We start from the raw sequence: 17,108 nt of genomic DNA on the forward strand, positions 1-17,108 counted from the left end.
ACCTATCTCAATTCCAATAAAAAGAATTGGTCAACAAAAGAGTCCTTAAACTCCTCCTAATCACCGGGACCATCTTCTTAACCTCTCTCACCCTTTCATTGCTCATACCACACTTGGGCAACCCCTTTGAGTTGATACACCACTAAGTCCACTTTTTCATCCTGGCTAACACCCATAATGCCAACAATCTTACTAATACCCTCTATGAACTCTTGTGGATACTCATCCACCTAAGAACCATGAAACTCGGGAGGATTTATTCAGGTAAAGTCACGAATAAATCTAGCCACTATACCCATATTTGGGTTCATCAGAGCTACAACTTTTTGATTCACTTGAGCCACCATGGCTTGAGAAAGAAATTCAAAAGTGGCTCAGAATTTCGCTTGAGATATTTGCTCATTCAAGGGGTCATTTGGAGCTTTTTACTTCTCCTCAACATTCCTTTGACGGGTAACTTTTTGGAGGCATGATTCTGTAGTCGCAAATAGAAAGCATTAGAGGAGAAAACCTTAGAGTTCAATTCTATAGCATGATGAGTTCATGAAAGAAGTGATATCACGATGAGATCATAAAAGAAGTGATGTTTTTTCCTAAAACACCTCATAACCTCCAATTCATAAATGTGACACACTTCACACAAATGAAATAGACTTTAGTCGATGTGGCATGTTGGACTTCCTAGGACACCTGAATATGGCTCTGATACCAAGGTTGTCATGACCCAAGCTAGGCCCTAGGTGTGATACGATGATTAGAATCTTGGAGAAATCCAACCAAGCCTCTTAGTATATTTTTCATGATCATACATAAGGTAAATAAGCAAATAAGCTAAAGCATAGACACGAAATCATAGTCTCAAAAAAGAGCATAAGTTTCAATATACATAATGAAAGACAACATAGACTCGATACATACAACATGCTTCTACTACTGGATGGGGCCATAAGACAAGCTTCTAGCTCATCCATGACAACATAAGAGAATGAAATAGTCAAATGAAGCAAATGAAAATAAAGTATCTTATCCTCAAAGCATGAGGACTTACCAGAAGTGCTAGTACAGGCTCAACTCTACTCACGAATAAGAGGTACACGATTATCATCTGTCTCTACATTATGATACAATGTAGGAAAAATTATCCTTTAGTACATGAAGTGCGCTAAGTATATGAGAAGTATGCATGAACAATAAACATAAGACATAGTCAATTTAAAATATGATTGAAATCATGAAAGCATTAAAACATTAAACTCATTGGTCAATGCATCAAAACATCATCATCATTAGAACTTATAACTTTTCTTTAACTAGTGTGGGATAGGACCTTAACTGACACTTAAGACCGTGCGAGCTATTAAATGGAATTCGATGATCCCTACATTGAGAAGGGGAAGGAAACCTTGCCAGGGTATACTCTGTCATAGTACTTTTTTTAATTGGAATATATGTGGATCCACTAGCTTTGCCATATTGGCATCTTTAAATTTATGTAAGCAACGTAGTTTGGCACTAAAGGTTGCTACTAGGATTTCCTTGGGTATCTACAATGGCTACCAGACCAAACCCCATCATAAAGTCCTCTCAGTGCTAAGTCATTATTCCAATGAAACTTCCATAAAAATATAGTGGTCATTAGAAAAGATAATAATAAATATCAATTCTTCTTTATAAGGATAACATAAGAGTATCTCACCTATCAACATCATAAAAATTCATAAGAATAGCTTATTAATTTACTTGATTCATAAAGAATCCATGAATTAGTGAGAATTGTCCTTTCCCCTCTTTAACATGATTGTGTGAGAATTACCTTTCACACTAAAACTTCTTTGCTTATATCATTATTGAAACATCATTCATAACGTCTTGCTTAAAAGCATCATTGAACATCTTCATAAAGCTTTCCTTGAAATAACTTGAAAATCATGATCATAACTCATAAATCATACTTGAAACAAATAAATATCATAGGTCTTTGGAATTCATCTTGAAATCATGCAATGTAATGTTAATTATGAATAATTATGCTAATAGCATTGAAATATATTATAATTAAAAAGACCCAATGGAAATCATGAAATTAGGGATTTTAGAAGAAGAAATCATAAGAGATGGGAAAAAATCTTAAGGATTCCATGGGTGAAAGGATCCCAAGGTTGAATTACCACAAGCGTTGACATTTAGAAGCCCAAAATTACAAAGAATTAAGGCTTGACCTTGAACAGATCCTTAGAATTTTACTTGAGAAAGAAGGAGACTTGGAGAGCACACTTTTAGAGAGAAGATATTGGTTTAGAGAGTTAGGGTGAGAATGAGAGGGTTAGAAGGTTTTAGGGTTGTTAATAGGTTAGAATAAACTCCCCAAAACCATACACAATCATTAATAAAAAATAGGGAAAGACCATAATACCCCAACTTAAAACTGAACTCGGGCACCTAGATGGGCCCCCACAATAGCCCGTGATGGCTAATATGGGTCGTGGTCATGGTCATGGTGATTGAATCAGACTAGTATTTGAAGAGGTGGGTTGGACTTGGGTAGGTTGGCCACTACGAGGGCACCACAGTCTGTTATGGGCACTGCAGGTTGTAGTCCCACTCTTGAGCCCTTCCCCTTGATCCTAGCCTTACCACAATAGCTCATCATGGGCAATGGTGTGGAGTACGATCTGTGAATGACTTTGTGGTCCTCATTTGGTGCCAAAAAGATGAGTTTTTTGAAGAAACTTCCTTTGAACCTCATGTTACAACTTTTCAACTTTCGGGGCATTACACTTTTGCGATATTTGGGGATTTAATTTAAGTCCCGAATCTCAGTTATTTTCTCTGATTTTAAACGGTCATATCTCCCTCATTTCTTGGAGAAATTGGGTGATTCAAAGGCCAAGTTGTGGGTAATTTCTGGTAGAAGGTGTTGGGGATTTCATAACTTGGTTGCGAACCATCGATTGAGGTAAATTTGAATTAGAACTTGTTGCCTTTGTTGTTTAGTTGAGTTAAATTGAGAAATTCTTGCATGACCTTATTTTTGATCTCCAAATTATGTTCCATTATGGAATACAATTTTAGGGGGGTGAATGAGACCTTTTTGTAGAGTCAAAATTCTGAAATTATAAGAGTGGGTTCCACATTCCCATTTTTTACTCCAAAATTGGTCCATCGCTAAATTTAGTAAATTTAGTGTCGAAATGACTATATTGACATTATATACCTATTTTAATAGCGTGGTAATATTCAGAGGACGTTCAGAAAGGGAAATCTCCAATTCTTTAAATTTTGAAGCGCGCGTGATTGGCCTATAGGTAGGCTATGGCTTCCCTCCTTTTAGACTGAGTTTTCTTATGTGATAGCATGAAGATTATGTGGAATTTGGGTTGGTTAGGTAATTGAGCATGCCTGTTAGCATAAAAATCCCATTTTATTACTTTTCAGGTAATTTTGGGTGCTTCTAAGCATGTTGTAGAATTTATGTGTTCATCCCTACCTTGTGGGCAAACATTACTGTCTTCTATTAATTTTGAGCATGTTGGCCTTAGTTTAGTCTTAAATTAGTGTTTACCATAGACTTGCGATAGTTGGAACCTTTAGGCCTTGGTTTATTTTGATGTTGATTCGGACAACTTAGCATCCTATAGACCGGAATAGCAGACTTGGATCTGATAGTTTGAACCTTAGACTAGACATTGACTCAGCTAGATGGCATTCTACCTTCCCTCCCTCTTTTATGACTTTTTCATGGATGAGCTCTGAAGATTCGTTTGGCAATTCAGAACCAAGTATGGGTCAAGGTTGGAGTGCTAGATTGATTATCTAAGAGTGGACATTGATCCAAAGTGCTTTCACAATGTAGAGATGACATAATATTATTCGGTAGCCGCTATCATCACAGATTCAAGGTCTGTTCATGTTTCACCCTTATCCTCTATAGGGATGACTTATCATATTACGGACTCTTGCCCATTTGAGACATATCCATAGTTCGAGGTCTGAGCACTGGACTTTTTAGCTTTGCTATCCATGTCACTTATTGGGAGATTACTATTGATTTTTCCCTTTGAGAATCATCCATGGTTTGAGGTACGCACAATGGACTTCTTAGCTGGGCTATCATTACTAGATACTATTGGCTACTTGGAGGCTAACCATGGTTTAAGGTCCGGGTTATGCTTTTTCGGCCCTGGATTCACCATTTCTTCTTCTTAATATTTTTAGCAATTTTGTGTACTCATCGAGCTTATGGGGATCAACTTGTGTTTTTATTTAAACTTGCGCACGAGTGTACCTTCTAGGCTTATGGGGCCAGTTAGGTTTAGTTAGTTGTATTTAATTCGTTAAGTTCTTATACTTATGTGCATTTCTTTTACTTTCTATTGACTCTAGTATTTTTGAAGATTCTTTCTTTTCTTATCGCTTTTACTATTTAAGCTTAGTCGGCCTTTGATTCCTACTAGGTACTTGTTATTTTTGTACTAATGTTACACTCTGCATTTATTTTTATGATGCAGGTTCGAGCACCAATTACTAACGCTGATTCAGGCCAACTGCAGTCTATATTTGAGAGGTGTGGGTGAGCATTTGGACTTTTTAGATCTTTATGTCTCCATCTATACATATTTGACTGGTCTTTTGATTCTGATATAGTCTTTATTTCTGTGGTCTACTTTTTAGACTTGTATCAGTTTGTATAATAGCTCTACACTTTTGACTTTTAGGTTCATCCTGTTGTTCCTGTTATTCTTTTAGTATTATTTAGTTTCTATCCTTAATTCCATTACTTATAGTTCCAAGATATGGGTTAGATTACCTACTGGGGTTATATTAGGTGTCATCATGACTTAAGAGGTCGGGTCGTGACAAGTTGGTATCAGATTCCCAGGTTCACCGATCTCACATGAACAAAGCTAATGTCTAGTAGATTCTTGTAGATCAGTGTGGAGACGTCCATAACTTATCTTAAGGAGGCTATAAAATATCATTAGGAATACGTCCTCTTTTGTATCACATTCATACACATTATGTCTTATTGGTTTCATAAATCTCACTTTTCCACTCTTTTATAGGGATGGCTCACACACGCGGTACCAAGACTGAGGGTGATGCACTCGGACCCACTGATAGAACCTTAGTTAGGGGTAAAGGCTGACCCCAAGGTCATGCCAAGGCTACAACACAAGTCTATGATAGAGAAGACTCTAGAGCAGGAGGCAGAGCCTCAGGTAAAGCCTGTTCACCACTAACCTATGGGGCCGGGTCCATCCTTGCCACCACCCACTCCAGTTATGTCTGTCGAGCTGCAGACGTCCATAACACAACTTCTAACAGTGCTAGAGGGTATGTAGCAGTAGGCTCTAACTACAGTCACAGTTGTGCCAGCTTAACAGGGTCATCATACCACCCCTGCCGCCTATCATCCTGTTATAACCGATGGGGCCATGTCTCTTCATGAGAAAAAGATGCTTGGGGTGTTCCAAATATTATCCCTGCCTAAGTTTTTAGAGCTATAATAGAGGATTCCAGGAGTTTCTTATGAAATTCTAGGAGCAACTCCAGTCCTTGGGTATCATAGAATCGAGAGGAGATGACTTCACTGCTCACCAGTTTTATGCCAAGCATAGATGATGCTTTATCTATAGACCAGGCCATCTAGGTCACCAATGATTTCATAGGAGGAGTTTTCAGAGGCCTTCTTATCTAGGTACATACCACAGAGCATCTGGGACAGGCTTCGTGATCAAGTCTCCAGATTAGAGCAGGGATCTATGACCATCTTGAAGTATGAGGTGAGTTGTCATGAGCTGTCTTACCATGCCACTATGATATTGCCTATCGAGGAGGAGAGAATTTATTATTTTGTATATGGGCTCAGATTATAGTTGAGGATCGAGACAAAGCCTATGGCTTCAGTACGGCGATCATTTCTGGATATTATAGATCACACCCACACTATGGAGCATATTTATTGCGAGGCCCACGAGGGCAGCGATAAGAGGGCTCGCCACTAGTGCAGCTACAATATATCCTGATCTAGGCCCAATGACTCCTATGATAGGTCTCGCTCATAGTTTCTACAGAGTCAGTCTATCCGACCTATTCATTCGGCATTACCTACTTTAGAGGGTAGCTATCACTGTACGGGTGGTCTAAGCACAGGCTAGATTTTAAAGGGTTCATATTTGGGTCTACAGGTTATGCTGGTCGATTTTATGTGGGTTGTTCCTCCCAAGATTGCTATGATTATGGAGAGATAGACCACTGGTCTCGAGATTATCTACGTTGTGGGATAGTTTTTCTATCTCCTACTACAGTTAGGCTAGTTTAAGTTGTACCCCCTCCAACTAGAGGTAGTGGTCAAGATCAGGACCATTAGGGTGGCTAACAAGTTACTAAAGGCACTGCACGGGGAGAAAGGTTTGGTGGTAGGTTATATGCATCGAGAAGAGGTGCTCAAGGCTATTTCTATGCGTCCCTAATGAGGGAAGAGGCTGAGGCATCTGATGATGTCATCATAGGTACGCTTCTATTATGCTATCAGCCTGGCATAATTTTATTTGTTCCGGGCTCCATATTTTCATAAGAATTTATTTATTATGCTCCCCAATTGGGTATGAGTTTAGAGTCCTTAACTAAGCTAGTTCATGTTTCAAACCTGATAGGTGAGAACTCAGTAGTAGATTAGGTATTGCAGTATTTCTTAGTGACTATCCAGGGTTATGATACTAGAGTTGATCTCATTCTGCTAGATATAGTTGATTTTGATGTGATTGTGGTCATGTCCTGATTATCCCCTTACCATGTGGTCTTATATTGCTATGCTAAGACTATTACCTTAGCTATGCATGGAATTCCTTCGATGTTGTGGCTGGGTGCTTATAGTCACACTCCAATAGGGATTATCACTTTTATGAGAGCTCATCGATTGGTTGCTTCTGGTGTTTATCTTATTTGGCCTATGGGAGATATGTTAGTCAGGAGGGCCCTTCAACTGATTCGGTTCATATAGTCTGGGATTTTGCAGATGTATTTCCTACAGACCTACCTGGCCTACCCAGAGTAAGAAATTTACTTTGCTATAGACTTGGAGCCAGGCACCCATCCTATTTCCATTCCACCTTATTAGATGGACCCCACAGAGCTCAGAGAGCTCATTGTTAAGCTTGAGGACCTCTTAGGTAAAGGGTTAATTAGGCCTAGTGTCTTGCCTTGGGGTTCCCCAGTCCTATTTATAAAGAAGAAAGATGGTACTATATAGATGTGTGTCGACTACAGGAAGCTAAACAAGGTGATGGTGAAGAATCGTTACCTCATGCTTTATATTAATGACCGATTTGATTAGCTTCAGGGTGTAGTTGTGTTTTCTAAGACTAACTTGAGATTCGATAACCATTAGCTGAGGATTATGGCAGCGGGCATCCCTAAAACCGCATTTAGGACTCGATACGGTAACTATGAGTTCCTAGTGATTCCATTTGGGTTGACTAATGACCCATGTATTTAGGCCATACCTTGATTCTTTTGTCATAGTCTTTATTGATGATATTTTAGTATATTTGTAGAGCCGAAGCGAACATGAACAACATTTAAGATTAGTGCTCCAGACTTTAAGAGATCAGTGGCTTTATGTCATGTTCTCAAAGTGCGAGTTTTGGCTTGATTCTATAGCATTCTTGGTGAATGTGGTATCCAATGATTGCATTATAATAGATCAGGTGAAGATTGAGGCTATTCGAGATTGGGCCAAACCTACCCTTATTTTTGAGATTTATAACTTCATTAAACTAGTGGGTTACTATCATCGATTTATTGAAGGCTTTTTTATCATAGTGCCATTGAATTGGTTGACTCGCCATGATGTTCTATTGAGTGGTCTTAGGAGTGTGAGTTGAGCTTACGGAATCTCAAGGAGAGACTTACCATCTCTCCTATATTGACTCTTCAATTGAGGGCAAGGGCTTCATTCTGTACTGTGATGCATCCTACGTCAGTCTAGGTTGCGTGTTGATGCAACAGGGCTGGTTTATATTATATATGTTGAGGAAGCCTAAGCTACATGATTGCAACTACCTCACTCATGACTTGGAGTTAGTGGCAGTAGTTTTTAGCTTAAGATTTGGAGGCACTACATATATAGAGTTTGTTGCGTTATCTCTATTGATCACATGAGACTTTAGTGTATTATCAACTAGAGGGACTTTAATTTGAGGAAGCGTCATTAGATTGAGCTGCTGAAGGACTACAACCTCTCTATTCTCTACTATCCATTTAAGGCAAATGTAGTAGCAGACTCCTTGAGTCAAAAGGTAGTGATAGAGGTAGTCTAGCCTTCCTTGCTATTGTGGAGTGACCTTTTGCTTTGGACATCTAGTCCTTGGCCAATAAGATAATTCAACTTGATATTTCAAATTCTGGCCTATGTTAGCTTATGTGGGAGTTTAGTTCTCTCTATTAGATTAGATTCTTTGTTGACAGTTTGGGGATAAAGAGTTGGTAGCCCTTCAAGATTGAGTTTTAGGAGGTGATGCCTGTCAGGCTACCTTAGATCATGATGGGGTATTAAGGTTTTATGATCATCTATGGTTCAAAGAGTTGGGGTTTGATTTAGTTGATCCTTAACAAGATCTATAATTCCAGATACTTTATTCATTCGTGCACTACTAAGATGTATCATAACTTGAGGCAATATTACTTGTGGAGTGGTATGATAAGAGACGTTGCAGACTATGTGTCTTATTTTTTAAGTTGTCAGCATGTAAAAGTTGAGCATTTGAGGCTTGATGGCGAGTTTCAGACCTTACCCATTCCTAAGTGGAATTGGAGTGTATCCCCATGGACTTCATTGTGGGGTTTCCTCGCACTTCTAGAGGTGTTGATAGTATTTGGGTCATCATTGATCGATTGACCAAGTCAGCACACTTTCTCCTTGTTCATACTTTTATAATTTTTAGAGGTTGGCCCGTATCTACATTTAAGAGGTGATTCATCTTCATGGTGTGCCTGTTTCTATCATATCAGACTGGGGATCACAGTTTACACCAACCTTTGGAGGACTTTTCAAAAAGAATTGGGCACCCATATCGAACTTAGCACAACCTTTCATCAGCACACTGATGGTTAGTCGGAGTGCACTATTCAGGTCCTTGAAGATATGTTGTGGGCTTGTGTTTTGGATTTTGGAGGTCAGTGGGACCAATTCTTGCCTCTAGCTGAGTTTGTGTACAACATAAGCTACCACTTTAGTATTCAAATATCCTCACTCGAGGCCTTATATGGTAGCCATTATCACTTACTGGTTGGTTGGTATGAGTCTACAGAGCCCAGGCCGCATGGTGCAAAATTGATGTTGGAGGCCTTAGATAATATATGGGTGATTTAAGATAGGCTCTGGACAACTCAGAGCAGACATCAGAGTTATGTAGATTGTAGACGTCAACAATTTATGAGGTTTGGGAGGTAGGGCAAGCTAAGCCCCAGATATATTAGGCCTTTTGCGATTTTGAGGATAGTTGGTGATGTTGCCTATGAGTTAGCCTTGCCTCCAGCATTCTCAGCTATTCATCTAGTTTTCCATGTTTTGATGTTGCACCGCTATATGTTCCATATGAGTCGTATGTGCTTCAGTATGATTCAGTTGAGTTAGATAACCATCTTACCTTTATTGAGGAGCCAATTGGCTATCCTAGATAGAGATGTGGGACGGTTGCAATCCAAATCCATTCTTGTGGTTAAGGTCCATTGGAAGTATGGTCCCCAGCTTATTTGATCCTTCAGGTACTTCTTGACTCTAACTTTCATGGATGAAAATTCTATTTGTAGTGGATGTTGTAATGACCCTCCTGGTTATTTTTGAGTTAATGCATTCAGTTCATTGTCAGAGCATACTAATGGCAACCCCAAGTCATTTATGACTTGCTGACACTGACTGTTCGATTGCTCGGTCATTCATTTGGGTTTTAGGCCAGTTTCTCTATTTTGGAGCTTTTAAAACTTAAAAAGTTGATTTCGGTCATCATATCAAGTAAACAACCTCAGAACAGAATTCTATTAGTTCCATCAGCTCTGGATTGAAGAAAAAGGCTAGTAACATGGTCGACACAAGAATTAAGGCTTTCGGTGTGAGTTTGAACCATTAGACATTTTAGCCTTTGAAATTTGATTTAAGTTTGAATTTGGTAAACATTGTTTGAAAATGTGCTCAGATGAAAATTTCCTCAATGCGGTTAGTTCCAAATTATCGAGTTTGGTCTAGAATGACCTTTCGTACGCTTTCTAAGGCTTCCAATCTAATCCTGATGTCCGCTGTGGAATTTGGAAAAAAATGGTACTTAGGTGTGGGACCCACTTCTTGCCAAAATGACCTTATATGCGAATTTTAACTGCGCCATTGAGTCCAGAACATTGAATTTGGTGGAATAGCATATTTTGTTTGCGCGTACGGGGATCTGAACGAATCCCGAGCATCCCATTGGAGACTTGGCCATTTCCAAAACACAGTTGATGTAGTTGTGTCTAGTGTTGTCGCTAAAGCCATCCTTGGTCGCTAAAGCAACCCTCGCTAAGGAGATCAGGGTGTTGCTAAATTGAGGGCCCTCTGTGGGCGGGTGCCACTAAAATGACTGGTTGGTCGCTAAAGCGACCCCTCACTGAAATAACAGGGCCCACCTCTTTGAGGTGATCGCTTAAGGGACCTTTAGGGTCATTTTTGCGATGTCTAGGGATTTAATATAATCTCAAATTTCAGTTAATTCCTACAAATTCAAACTCTCATATCTCCCTTGTTTCTTGGTAAAATTGGGTGATTCAAAGTCCAAGTCGTGGATAATTGCTAGGAGAAGGTGCTGGAGACTTCGAAACTTGGTTGGGAACCTTCGATTGAGGTATATTATAGCTAGAATATGTTTTCTTTATTTTTTAGTTTAGTTAAATTGAGAAATTCTTGCATGACATTGTTTTCCGCTGATTCAAGTCCCAAATTATGTTCCATTTTGAGTTTGGGGAGGTGAATGAGAACTTTTCACGGAGCCAATTTTAGAATTATCAAAGCGGGTTTCACATTTCCATTTTTGATTTAAAAATTGGTCTGTCTCCAAACTTAGTAAATTTAGTGTCAAACAGATGTATTGACATTGTGTACCTATTTTTGATAGCATGAGCATTTGAAGGCCGTTTAGAAAGGGAAAGCTTCGGTTCTTTGATATTATTACTATTACTATTATTATTACTATTATTACCACTACTATCATTACCACTACTATTATTATTACTATTATTACTACTACTATTATTATTACTATTATTACTACTACTATTACTATTACTATTACCATTACTACTATAACTACTACTATTACTATTATTATTATTATTATTATTAGTAGTAGTAGTAGTATTAGTATACTGGAGATACTGTCTTGGTTTTTCTTGTTTCTCCTCTCTTGTTCTTCTCTCTTAAGCCGAGGGTCTTTCGGAAACAGCCGCCCTACCTTTTAAGGTGGGGGTTAGGTCTGCGTACACTCTACCCTCTCCAGACCCCACATGGTGGGACTATACTGAGTTTGTTGTTGTTGTTGTTGCTGTTGTTAGTATTAGTATTATCATTATTAATACTATTACTACTACTACTACTACTATTATTATTATTATTATTATTATTATTGTTGTTTTTTTTTTTTTTTTTTATGAAATTCTTGTCTTCCGCAAGTAAATTTGTTGGGATTTTAGGCTAGCCTACTTGGGAGGTGTTGTAGGCACCATCATGCTCTGCGTACGGATCACATCTCATGACATAAATATTGGACAAACTGTGTTATTTGACATCTTATAAAATAGTTCTATTAGGTATCTTGACACTTGAGTATTTAAACATTGAAATTGATACTTTATATATATATATATATGTATGTATACTAGATAAGTGAGTTTGTGCCAGGGCCAACAAATGTTACTTATTTTGGTCGTAATTTATGGGATACAGATAGAATATAGAGAATCATTCAATTTTTTATATATATTTTTCAAAAAAGTTAAGTTGTTAATTATTGTGACTTATAGTATTTACATAATATGTTACTTTGTCTGTGCCAATTTATGTGGCACGGATGAAATTTGAAAAGTCAATTAAATTTTTATATGATTTTTAAATATTTTAAGTCGTGATTTATAGTATTTTACGAAAAAATGGTTAAAACTTTTTATATTTATTACTCTATCAATTTAAATTTTTTGTATACTTAATGAAATGATTTCTAGCAACATAAATATTTATGATTTATTTTGAAACACAAATTTATAGAAATAAGTACTCACTTTTATTTATCCAGTTTAAAATATTAAAGATAATTTATTACTTAATTTCTTCTTATTATTAACTATAATTATTTTTAATTTATTTTTTAAATTATTGAATTTATTAGATTAAAAAATGATATGCTAAAGTTAATATTTTATTTACTACTCCTCAAATAATGTAAGTCAATACGAAACAATTAAAAAATGGCAGAGAAAATACTACAATGATGTCACATTTTATAAGTTAGAAGTGGATATGTGTAACTAATTTTCCCAAAATAATTGCAAAAGTAGTGCGTGAAAAAAAGACTCCTAATAGAACGCGTGAAAACAAAATGCATGTGGGGCCCATCCTTTTCCGTAATCATAAGTCAGTTGAAGGAAACAATAGTAATATATAAAATAAAAAAAAGAAGCCCTTTTGTTTTGTCTGAAAAAGAAAAAGTACAAGTACTCCAAAAATTAGGTATCACAGCTTGAAGCAACATGATCTGTGAAATTTTGAAATTGCCCTTCGCTAGAAGCAGGCATGTCTTCCATTATCTGCCTTGCTTCTAGCCTCTTATATATAAGTAGAATGTATATGTGTGTGTTAAACTTTAGCTACTAATAATTATATAGGAATTGAAAATGTAATAGTTCCAAGCATTAGATTTATACACTACTAAGCTTTATGCTTAGCGATACATATTTTCTATCGTAGGTGATGTTCGAGGAGAGTTGCAGACGGTCATTTGAAGTTGTTTTTTTTGCAGCTTTAAATAAAAATTACATTTGCATGCATTCATTTAGTTTTTTTGATAATTCCGGGAGTTGTATATGATCCATGTGTTATATCAATATATGTAAATTGTAAACTTGAATTTAGTGACTTGTTTGTTGCTTTGAAGGTGTGTGTCCAGGTCTTATAATGTATTGTAATCACATTTTAGTTTGTAATATTACATAATCGAAGAAACTAGTGTATTTACTTAATATTCGAAAGTTTGAAAATAATTTATAGTAGGGCCATACTATCGTATTGAATGAGAAAGAAAATTTCAGAAGGAAATATTTTTTATGATGTGCTACCACCTTCCGATGTGCTACCACCTTCAACTGACTCTTACGAAGTACTTTTAAGATAGAGAAAATTTTAGGAATCACATACTGTATAAGCCTAATTTTATTCTATCGCAATCCTTTTTAATTTTATAAAAATCCCTTTAAAAACCCCAAATACGGATACATCCATATAGCGCTGATACATAACGTAAGATACATAAGTTTAATGAGTCTGTTGAGTTTTAAAAGGAAACAAAACATAAAAATTAAAATCTGGTTGATCAAATCACAGACACGAATTTATATCAAACTCTTCAAATTCGTATCAGTTTCAAATCATTCAGAATTTTTTTACCCATCTACCTCCAACGAAACTCAATACTTAACAGCGGTGTTTTCTTCCAAAATCAGAGGTTGATACATGATGAACTTAACAATTTTGTTGAGGCATTCTGAAATTTGGGAGAGTGATGTGAGTTGTGCACGATACAAGAGCGAATAAATAGTAATTAGTCAAATGATTTCGTTTGTGAATCTCAAATCTTCTATTGCAGAGGAATTAGATATCGACGACATGAGAAAAAATATAGAAATTCGATACATAATTGAAGGTAATTCATCTCCACTGTTAATTAGAAACGATATGGGAGTAAGATTGTATTTGGAGGTGAAAAAAATGAGCCCGGAATTGGAATATATCCATTATGCATTGATACCAGTGATAAAAATATTGAAGAGGTACATTGCTTTGATCCTTCATCAGATGAAATTGTTTGTCTCGAAGGTTCAGGAAAAGATACACACACACTTGCTTTGGTTGAATAAAAAATTGACAATTCATGTTACATTCCCGAATTAGAAATAACGAATTACATTAGTGATGCAAATAGTACAGATGTGAAGGAGAAGCAATTATATAAGGATAAATCAACAATAATCTCTATTATGGCAAAATACAAAAGAGAGCACAACTTCAATTTCAAGGTGAAGAGATCTAATGTGAAAAGGTACATAATACTTTTAGTTTATTGTATATCTGATTCAAATATATGCTTATTGGCTACAGATTATTGTGATACATTCCTCTTGTATAATAAAAATTATCGATTGTTGTTCAAAAAATGCACATTAAATTCTAGATATCTGCTTTTTATTGTGAGATATTAATAAGTGTAAGATACATAAAAATTTGTATGTATTTGATACGTATTAAAATGGTTATTTCAATTTGAATTATAAGTGAATGTATATCAAAAGTAAATATTTTATTTAATGTATCAGATACATTAAATAATTATACATTAAATTCTGATACATGGACTTTAAAATGAATTTTGAGTCTCATACATTAAATTCTGATACATTAGCTTTCAGACAGGACATAAGAAATATTTGGGAGAGGTGATTAGACAGGACATGACGCATTTACGACTTACCGAGGACATGACCCTAGATAGGAGGGTGTGGAGGACACACATTAGGGTAGAAGGCTAGTACATAGTGGTTTTATTCTCCCTTATTCGTAGGCGTATTAACGCACTATGATTTCTTGTACTCTGATGTATGTTATTTATGGTATTTATGTTATTATCCAATAATAATATCTACTGTTTTTTGTGCTTTGATTATACTATTGTTTGGACCGTTTTCGTCATCTACTTATTTACTCTAATATTCTCGTCTGACCTTTTTCTATGCTTTTATTGAGCCGAGGGTCTTTCGGAAACAGCCGTCCTACATTAGTAGGAGTCAGGTCTGCGTACACTCTACCCTCCCCAGACCCCACGATGTGGGATTTTACTGGGTTGTTGTTGTTGTTGTTGTAGCTTTCACTGGTACATTTAAATGATACATTGCAATGATGTATCAACAACAACTGATGATACGTAATATCTAAAAATCTTTTTTGTATATGATAAAGTTCATGAAACATTATTGTATATGTGATTGGGTATTTTTTTGTGAAATATTATAATTTTTGAATGATATGTGATATATTTTTTTTGTGTTTAAATGAATCTGATACATGCAACTATGTTTTAGTGTGTTATTTTTCTGACTGTGGCTGGATTTTGAAGGCATCTTGTCAAATTTTTATAGACATATTCAAGATTAGGTACTTCAATAGTGAACATACATGTCCACTGAGAGGTAGGATTTTAACAAAGGTTCAAGTTACAGTTGAGTTTTTAAGTGGTGTAACAACTCCTAAGTTGTTTAATCATAAAAGAATCCATACTCCAAATGTAATAATTGAAGATATTAGAACAATATATGGGATTGAGATTTCTTACCAACAAGCATGGCAAGCTAAAGAGCGTGCACTAGAGACGATAAGGGGTAAACCCATCTATGGTGATAGAAAGATGCCCATATACATATATATACTCAATAATGTGTACCCAAATTTGTATATAAGGGTGCACAAGTCAGAAAAAAAATAATTTATGTATCAGTTCATATCATTGAGGCCCTTTATGAAGGGGTTTGATTTCTGTAGACCTATAGTTGTGGTTGATGGTGCACATCTTAGTGCAACTTACAAAGGGGCCTTTGTATCAGCAAGCACACTTGATGGAGCAGGTAATCTATTTGTTATTGTTATTCATTGTTATTTTGTTATATTCATTTTGATATACCTTTACCTAATACTTGACCTTTCAACTGTTAAAAAAAACTAACATTTGGATGCATTTTTCTTCATTAGGTTGCATATGGCCATTAGCTTATGGAGTTGTCGACACCGAGAATGATTCTTCATGGACAAGGTTCTTTCAACAATTCAAAAACGCATTTGGAGAGGGAAAAAATGTGTGTTGTATCGAACAGAAATGAGAGTATAATGAAGACTTTAAGCATTGTTTTTCCAAATGTTCCTCATTATGCATGCATATGGAATCTTTGGAAGAATGTGTGTACAAACTTCAAGAGGAGCAAAAATACACTCAGTGATCTGTTCTACTCAATGGCCAAATCCTACAAAAAAGAAGACTTTAAAAAATTGATGGCTAAGGTAGAAAAAATTGATTACAGGGTTAAGGAGTACCCTGAGGTACCTGGGTATGAAAAATGGTCTAGAGTTCATGAAATAATAAACAAAGGAAGAATGATGACTTCAAACATCACCGAATGTATCAATGGGTGCCTCTTTGAGGCACGACAACTACCTATATTAGAGTTCTTGGAGGAGGCTAGAATTTTATTTAGTTCTTGGCACTGCAAAAACAAAGAGATTTCCTCATATACAAAGGAAATATTAGGGAGAAGGTTTGAAGAGATTTTGATTCTAAACGCATCTAAAAGTTCAAGAATGAAGGTATGTATCTTGGCCTCAATATGTTATGTATCACCAGTGAGTTGATGTATCAGTGTGTTTTTCAAATTTCTTGATTTAGATCATCTTATTCTTTGTAGGTTGTTTCATCAACTGAGTTTATGTTTTCAGTTTATGAATCTGAAAGAAGATACATTGTATGGCCTTGAACGAAAAATATGTAATTGTGGAAGATTTCAACTAGACAAGATACCTTGTGCACATGCAATCGCGGTTTTAAAAAGAAAAAATGTTATAGATATGCATCCATACTACTCTGATTACTTTGCATTAGCCAAAACTTATGTGATTCCAATAGTTCCAATGCCTGATAAAGAAGATTGGTCAGTTCTAGATTATGTTTCAAATGAATTAGTTTTGCCTCTTAGATTCAAAAGGATGCCTGGACGACTAAGGAAAAGAAGAAAAAAAATCCATATGAGAAGCTAACATCAAACACAAATTG

The 17,108-nt window shown here is 36.1% G+C and overlaps 1 pseudogene; it reads left to right on the forward strand.

The window, feature by feature from the left end:
- Positions 1-15,806: 15,806 nt before the first annotated feature.
- Positions 15,807-16,812, forward strand: LOC129894747 (uncharacterized; annotated as a pseudogene).
- The last annotated feature ends 296 nt before the right edge of the window (positions 16,813-17,108 follow it).

The sequence above is a fragment of the Solanum dulcamara genome, chromosome 7, assembly GCF_947179165.1.
Source record: "Solanum dulcamara chromosome 7, daSolDulc1.2, whole genome shotgun sequence".
In the NCBI taxonomy this organism is placed as follows: Eukaryota; Viridiplantae; Streptophyta; class Magnoliopsida; order Solanales; family Solanaceae; genus Solanum; species Solanum dulcamara.